General features: G+C 36.5%; 2 long non-coding RNA genes across 2 annotated transcripts; one reads left to right on the top strand and one right to left on the bottom strand.

Annotated features, from left to right (window-relative positions):
• The first annotated feature begins 2,039 nt into the window (after nt 1-2,039).
• LOC111377622 lies at nt 2,040-3,749 on the top strand. The gene is made up of 3 exons (XR_002699753.1): nt 2,040-2,373; nt 2,884-3,019; nt 3,337-3,749. It is a non-coding gene; the product is annotated as an uncharacterized LOC111377622 (long non-coding RNA).
• A 246-nt stretch (nt 3,750-3,995) lies between these two features.
• On the bottom strand, nt 3,996-5,710 carry LOC111377623. Its single transcript, XR_002699754.1, has 2 exons — nt 5,395-5,710; nt 3,996-4,665 (listed from the first exon to the last, which is right to left on the bottom strand). It is a non-coding gene; the product is annotated as an uncharacterized LOC111377623 (long non-coding RNA).
• Nucleotides 5,711-7,018: the final 1,308 nt, after the last annotated feature.

Genomic DNA, 7,018 nt, shown 5'->3' on the forward strand with positions numbered 1-7,018 from the left:
AACGAGAAAAGAGTTACAACAACGTGCTCTGATTTGAACACAATTTAAGGACGAGATGATGTGAAAATACTTCCCACAAGCTCTGAGAGATCGAAAAGAGACATAATTTCACTATGGTGTGGCTGAATGTAGAGCAATCCGCCCTCACAGTCCTTCAACTTAAATAGGGAAAGATGCAGTTTGAAGATTATGAGAGAAAGTTTGAACAACTCTTTAGGTACGCATCATGCCTAGTGGACAGAGCAGCAAAGAAAGCAAGGAAGTTCGAGTTAGGATTGCGCCTTGAGATTGGTGGAATAATGGCATCCCATCAATTTACCACATATAGCCGACTATTGTAGACTGCCCAAGCAATCTCAAATAGATTGGAAATTGACCAAACTCCTCAACAAGGGGTTGAGCCTTCAGGAAAGAGGAAATGGAATGGGTCCAATGAAAAGAAAAGAGAAGGACTAAACAAAAAGGTAAATTTCGAATCAAATTTTGGACAAGTCGTTTCACCCTGCCCAAAGTGTAACAAAATGTATAGGGGTGAATATCTCTTTGAGAAGCATTTGTGCTATCGATTGGCTAATACAGGGTATATTTTCAAAAACTGCAAAGAGGACTTTTTGAAGAAGAATGACGAGCCAGAAAAGAAGGAAAAGACCAGAGTTTTCACTTTAACCTAAGGACAGGCCACGAAAAATCCGAATGCAGGTAATTTCGATGACGAAATTCTCTTAAAGGGTAAATTGTAGCAACCCGAAAAAAATAATAATAGAATAAGAAAAAAAGAATTTGTTTGTTATATTATTTTAAAAGTTGGGGACTAAAATAAAATAGGATTATAATTTCTATTTTAGTTTGATTTAATAATCAGATAATGATAGACAAGATTTGTATATTGATATTGGACTCATTTTGAGGGTTATAATTAATTGGAAGTTTTTGGCTCGAGAAAAAGTTAATTTGGATAAGTTAGCTCAAAGATATTAAAGTTTAAAGAAGTTGCCTTATTCAAGATTTGTTAATTAGTTAGGTGGTTGGTACCACACGTGAGTGGCCACAACTACAATTGCTTTTCCATTATATTCTATCTTATCTTATTAGAATAATTAGTTAATTCAAACTCCAATTGGTGGTACACGTTTTCCATTATAACTCAACCACTTTTTATTACTATAAATATTATACATGGGTTTCATATTTCACCATACCAAAAAATTTACACACACGTGAAAGAGAAGAGAGAGAGAGGATATTTTTGGGAGTTAGAAGACAAAAAGCTAATTTGCAACCATTATGCACTAAAAATAGAGAAAAGATTTTGGGCACGTGCTTTCATATTTTCATTTTATTAAACGAGGTAAGTACATTTGTATAAGTGTTTTCATTTCCTTATACTCTTATATTCAATTAAATATGTATGGATTGCCAGTAGACTTTCGGGTTCTTTAAAAAGAGAGATGAAATCCTTCATGATTATAAGACGACCTAAGATGGGTGTGTCGGTTGGTCACCAATATACTCCATAAAAACCGAGTGGTATGAAGTGTAGATTTTGTTTGTTATATAATTGTGTATGAAAATTGCACGTATCTTATTGGGTGTTTTCGAATACTCACTCTTACAAATTTTTACAGGTTAGTTCGGGTCAATTGGAGTGGTTGCGGGATGGTGATGCGGACTCCCTAGTGAATCGAAGAAAGGAAAATGAAATTAAGCATTTGTTCAAAGACTCGTTTGGTTATTTTAAATTGATATTTATGGTTGAAAATAAAGAATTTCTTTTTATTTAAATTGTTCTGCAATTATTGTAAAAGAAAATTGAGTTTTTTCGTAACACCCGGCGTTTTTGAAAATTTGGGAACATTACAATCACCAATTCACACCTGCTTTGTCACCGCCATCATCAACCTCAGTCATAGTTGTCGACAATCACCTTGTATTTGTGGTAGGTCCCTTGCCACTCCACGAAAGGGGAATTCTTAATGTGTTCCAAGACTTTCAGCAGCCATTAACGTACAAAATAACGAATTAAGCTATGGGTACAGGCCCATTTACCAGACATTTGACAGGAATTCAAAATTTCATGACGTGGCCAGTCGCTAAAGTCAAGGTAAGACTAAAATAAACAACAATGACCTAAAGAAAGAATAATCACCCGCCACAACCAAAAAATGAAAAACGCTGAGTTCGCGGGAAGTATAGATCCATTTTCCCCAGTGCCCCAAACCAAAATCTCCACATCTCCGTCACCGAGTCTCCTTACTCAAAAAATAGAGGAACCCAACAACGACACTCCCCCATCTCCGGATATATAGAAACTCGAGACCAATTCTCCATCATCTCCGGCAAAGCCGGAGTCTATTTGCACCAGCAGAACCTAAGGTGAGCTTCTTAAGATCTGTAGTCGGGCATTTTTGCTACTTGGTTGGTACACAAATTGTAGACATTTTGTAGATTTTTCGTCCACTTCCCGAGCATGTAGATATTTGGTCCGTTTGAGCTATTTGGTTGCTAGACAACTTCTACGTCTTTAGCTATTTTTTGTCAAGCATTCTAGCTATTTGGTCCATTTTCCCCAACAAAACCTAGGATTCTTTAATTTGTTTGGAAAGACTTGTATAATTTTCTGGTTGTTTGATTGACACCCCAAGTACCAAGTCTTTGGATAGAGTTGTATTATTATGTGGTTTTGTGAGTTGAATTGCAGTAGAAATAAATTTGAGATATAGAATACTTTAGTAGAGAAACTGTGATATTTTGTCATAGAAGTTAGGTAGTGTAAATTTCGGAATGTGTTTTACTTGAGAACGTAAATTTTATCTTATGCTCTTTTAACAGTTTGTGGCTGTACCAGTACAAATTCACATAGTGTATTAATGAATTTTGTGGCAGGAAAGGAGTTTATGGAAGACGGGAATCATGACTCGGGAAACGGTCAAGAATTTGAAGAAGTTTGGACATCAACCAGGGTAGTGGTGCTGAATTTCTTGTTGTTGGCATGACATTTTTAGTTATTTTTATTTCAAAGGTACTGTTTTTGTTGCTACTAGTCTGGAATTTAGATTGGGTGAATAGAAATTCAATGTTGTAGTTTTCCTGATATTGGCATGAAATTTTGACTTGTTAAGCCAGTTTTTGAAAAAGAAAATACTGCTATTTTGTGCTTGTATCGCATCAAATTCGCACAAGTTAAAAGATATGTTTACTTTACTGGAAAAATGTAGTGCTATTTTGTGTAAATATGGACTCCCAATCAATCAAAATTTTCTCATTTTCATTTGCACTGCTGAATTTTAAGATGGCATTACATGCTTTGTGGTATTAATTTGGAGTTGTTCAATGCAGATTGGATGCACTCCGTTGCTACTATATATTGGAAGAATGTAGCTACTCACAACATGTTCCTCTGTCATTCGTGGTTCGACGATGTTTATTAATTATAGAAATTAGAAGTATTTCTGTGCTATTTTAACTTAGTATGACATTGATATCATTTCTTTGTCAAAGTATAATAGATATTTGTTGCTGGATTTACGTAGATGTTGGTTGATGATTTGTAGCTTTGGTAGGATGATGTTTGTCGCTGGAATTATGTACATTTTGATTAATGTCAACCTCTTTGGCAGGATCATTGTTGGCAGATTTATGTACATTTTGATTAATGTTAACCTCTTTGGTAGGATGATATTTGTTGGCGGATTTATGTACATTTTCTTTGACCCAGCAATAGACAAGGGCGATCGAGGCTTTCTTCTTTATTTGTGTTCGGGTTTTGTTTTTAAGGTCTTCAAGTTGACTCCAAATAATGATGGAGAAGTTATTACTTAGTGTGTAGGGATTGCACCATTTATAAATCAAACTGATTGGACTGTATAAATCAAAGAGTTAAAAGAACTTAAACTGTTAGCAAGAACTTCTTTACATACTTGATCAATTGAACAAAGTGTTACTGCAAACAAGAGGGACATGTAGATGGGATATAGAACACCCATTCACTGCAAACATCATTAACACCCATTTACTGCAAACAAGATTATTGATAGACAGCATCAAGAGTAACCCCAAACCAAATACTGTAGATGGGATATAGAACACACATAACTCTTGTATCTACTAACCTAGGCTGCATACATAAATTAAGGACAGTATATTCACATTTCAAAACATACAAAATACAAATTGAAATAACACCAACATATCCTTAAACACGTCTGAAATTCACATCACATTAGTGTGTCAACCACATACAATAACTCAAATCACCCATTTAATCTGACCCCTTTCCCTTCCCGTTGCATTTATCTATTCATTTTTCCTTATTGAAAGTCATGTGCAATGATATGTCGACGCCTCATTTCTCGCTAATTCTAGCTAGCCCATCGAACTGTCTCGGGAACTCTTCATCTTCCTTGTCGGGCGCATCTGGACGATTAACGAAACTCGATTCGTCACCTACAACTTCATTTTTCACCCAATCAAAGTATCCACAGTTATCACTACATGTAAAGAACAATCGCCCTTTGTTACTGGTATCCCGTTTGACCTCAAAACATTTTCAATATCCGTGGTCACAACTAGGGCATCGGCGTTTTGATTGGCATTGTCCAAAATAATGCGTGTTTCTTCTACAACCGTGACATACTCCAAAATTTTCCCTCTCATTCTTGTCGATTGCTGTAAATGAAACAGTGTTAATTTATGTTCATGAACAAACTCAAATATTTGAAGTTCCAGTCAGTAATCTTCAACTTTCAGCAACATAACATTCTTATACGGAGTTTACTAAATCTCGCAAGATGAAGTAGAAATTCTTACAAACACATCAATTTTAATCTCAAGCACATCACAACCAAACATAACACAAAACTCCAGTGTCACATTTCTTTAAATAGTTGGAGAGCCGTCCATTTTAAAGAGTTTTTCTAGCAACAACTTGTGGCAGTCACTCAATTTTGCCCATGAATTATAATTTGAAGAAAGCATTGCACACTGAAGAGTGCAAATTTCAATAACTTTACTTTATCTGTAATGAAGAATAGTAGTCTTCATAATGAGCTCTATGTGAAGTAACAACCATTGTTTTGATGCTGTGTGAGGTGGGAATACTGAAATTTAAGGTGACTATTGGAGAGAAACCGAACTACACACTGTGGATATCATGATGTTTGAGAGTTCTATCACAGGTTTAAAACTCTTTGTCCTCAAATACGGTTTAAATGGTGGTTCTAATTCCAAAAGAAATAGCCATGAGTATAGCATTCGTACACGCATAAAAACCAACGGTTTAAATGATGGTTCTAATTCCAAAAGAAATAGCCATGAGTATAGCATTCTTACACGCATAAAAACCAACGTCTTCTCGAAGCTATATGCAAATATAGATATGCCCAACAGAATGCTTACCCAATGTTATCTGTTGATTCGGCTGGAGGCGAAGGAGGTTAGTGCTACAGTCGCGAATTTCACAAATTACTTTGGGTGTTCTTTGCTGCGCTACTTCATCGCCGACTTAAGGTGGAGGTTAGTACCAGGGTCGATTTCACCTTCGTTGGGTTCGTTCGACGATCAGTGAACGGCGTTGGTATTGGGTATAAAGGGTTGTCTTCGATGGTGGGGTAAAATGAAGATTACAGAGACGACTTAATTCTTCAGCATTTGGGTTTTTCTTTTCTTCATTTTGTTTTTTAATTACCTGCCACGTAATTACTTTTAAAATCCTGTAGGAATTCGGTAGAAGTTTCCCTGTACCCATAGCGGGATTGCAAAATAACCCTCTACATACAGCTACCTGCTACCCAGTATGCCACCATCTTTTGTCTTTAGTAACCAACGACCGACAACAAGAATCAATTCCACTCATCCGTCGGATATAACTCATGTTGGCAAGAGCATCGCCCAAAGCAGCCGCCTACGTCCGCCACTCTCTTTGGCGACCGTCATTGGCTATTGTGCAATTGACTGTCAGATAATATTTCATTGTACTTCCAACCCGCAACAGACCAGAGCAATAACCAGTATAAATTACAATCAACAGGGAGTGACTTTTGGACTGGAAGACATCTGCAAAGAATGATAGGATACTAGGGCCACACAGCAGAAGTTTGAGCAACTAAACAACAAGGAGTCCTTGAGCTCTATCTATTATTTGTTTATACTACTGCTTCATTTTTAAAATTGCATCAATTAAAGTCTTGTATTGCTGTTCTCAAAGCGAGTCCCAAAATATGTCACAAGATTTTGAAGTTGAAAGTTCTAGACTTAGGGATTCTTCTCCTGGCATACTTTCCTCTTCAAAAGATCTCGTCACGCTGAGTCATGGTCTTTTTTTAAGCGAATCTATCTACTTTCGGGGCTAACTAGAATTTCCAGGGATAGTTCTCAGTCCAGGGTCGATGAGGTTTACAACCCTTTAATTGACTTGGATATTAATATAAAGGATAGAGAGGTCTTTGCGGCCTCAGAGATTTTTACTAATATTAACGAGAATGATTTGGATGAAATTCGAGATCGCTTTAGTATCCCTGCTGGCGTAAAGTTGCTATGTGGTGTGCAATTTCCAACTGTGGATCACCCTTCCCATTATTGTATAGCTATCAATAGGCACTCAATGTATGCAGGGCTTATAATACCCTTTCACCCTTTTTTCGCATTATTTATCTTCCTTTAATATCAATCTTACCCAATTGCACGTCTTTCTCTGCAGAACGGGGGTATTTGTAGATATCTCTGTAAGTTTTGTGTCAATTCAGTCATTTAAGAAGAATGATAGATGGCGATTTTTTATTTGCTAGACTGTAACTGATTTTGTTAAGAATATCACGTTTTATTCATTGATCCACGAGTTATTTTATTAACAGCATGTAACCAACCTAAATGGGGGAAATGTTCTCCTACTTGGCGAACCTTTTATGCACTTATTTCCCTCGCGTGTTACTTTATGCTTTGCAAGGGGTGTGATAGGTTTGTGGATCACATTCCGTGGTTCAACACGACTTATCAAAATATTGCTAAAATGTCACTTTTCTAA

Source organism: Olea europaea, unplaced genomic scaffold (assembly GCF_002742605.1).
Source record: "Olea europaea var. sylvestris unplaced genomic scaffold, O_europaea_v1 scaffold1690, whole genome shotgun sequence".
NCBI lineage: Eukaryota > Viridiplantae > Streptophyta > Magnoliopsida > Lamiales > Oleaceae > Olea > Olea europaea.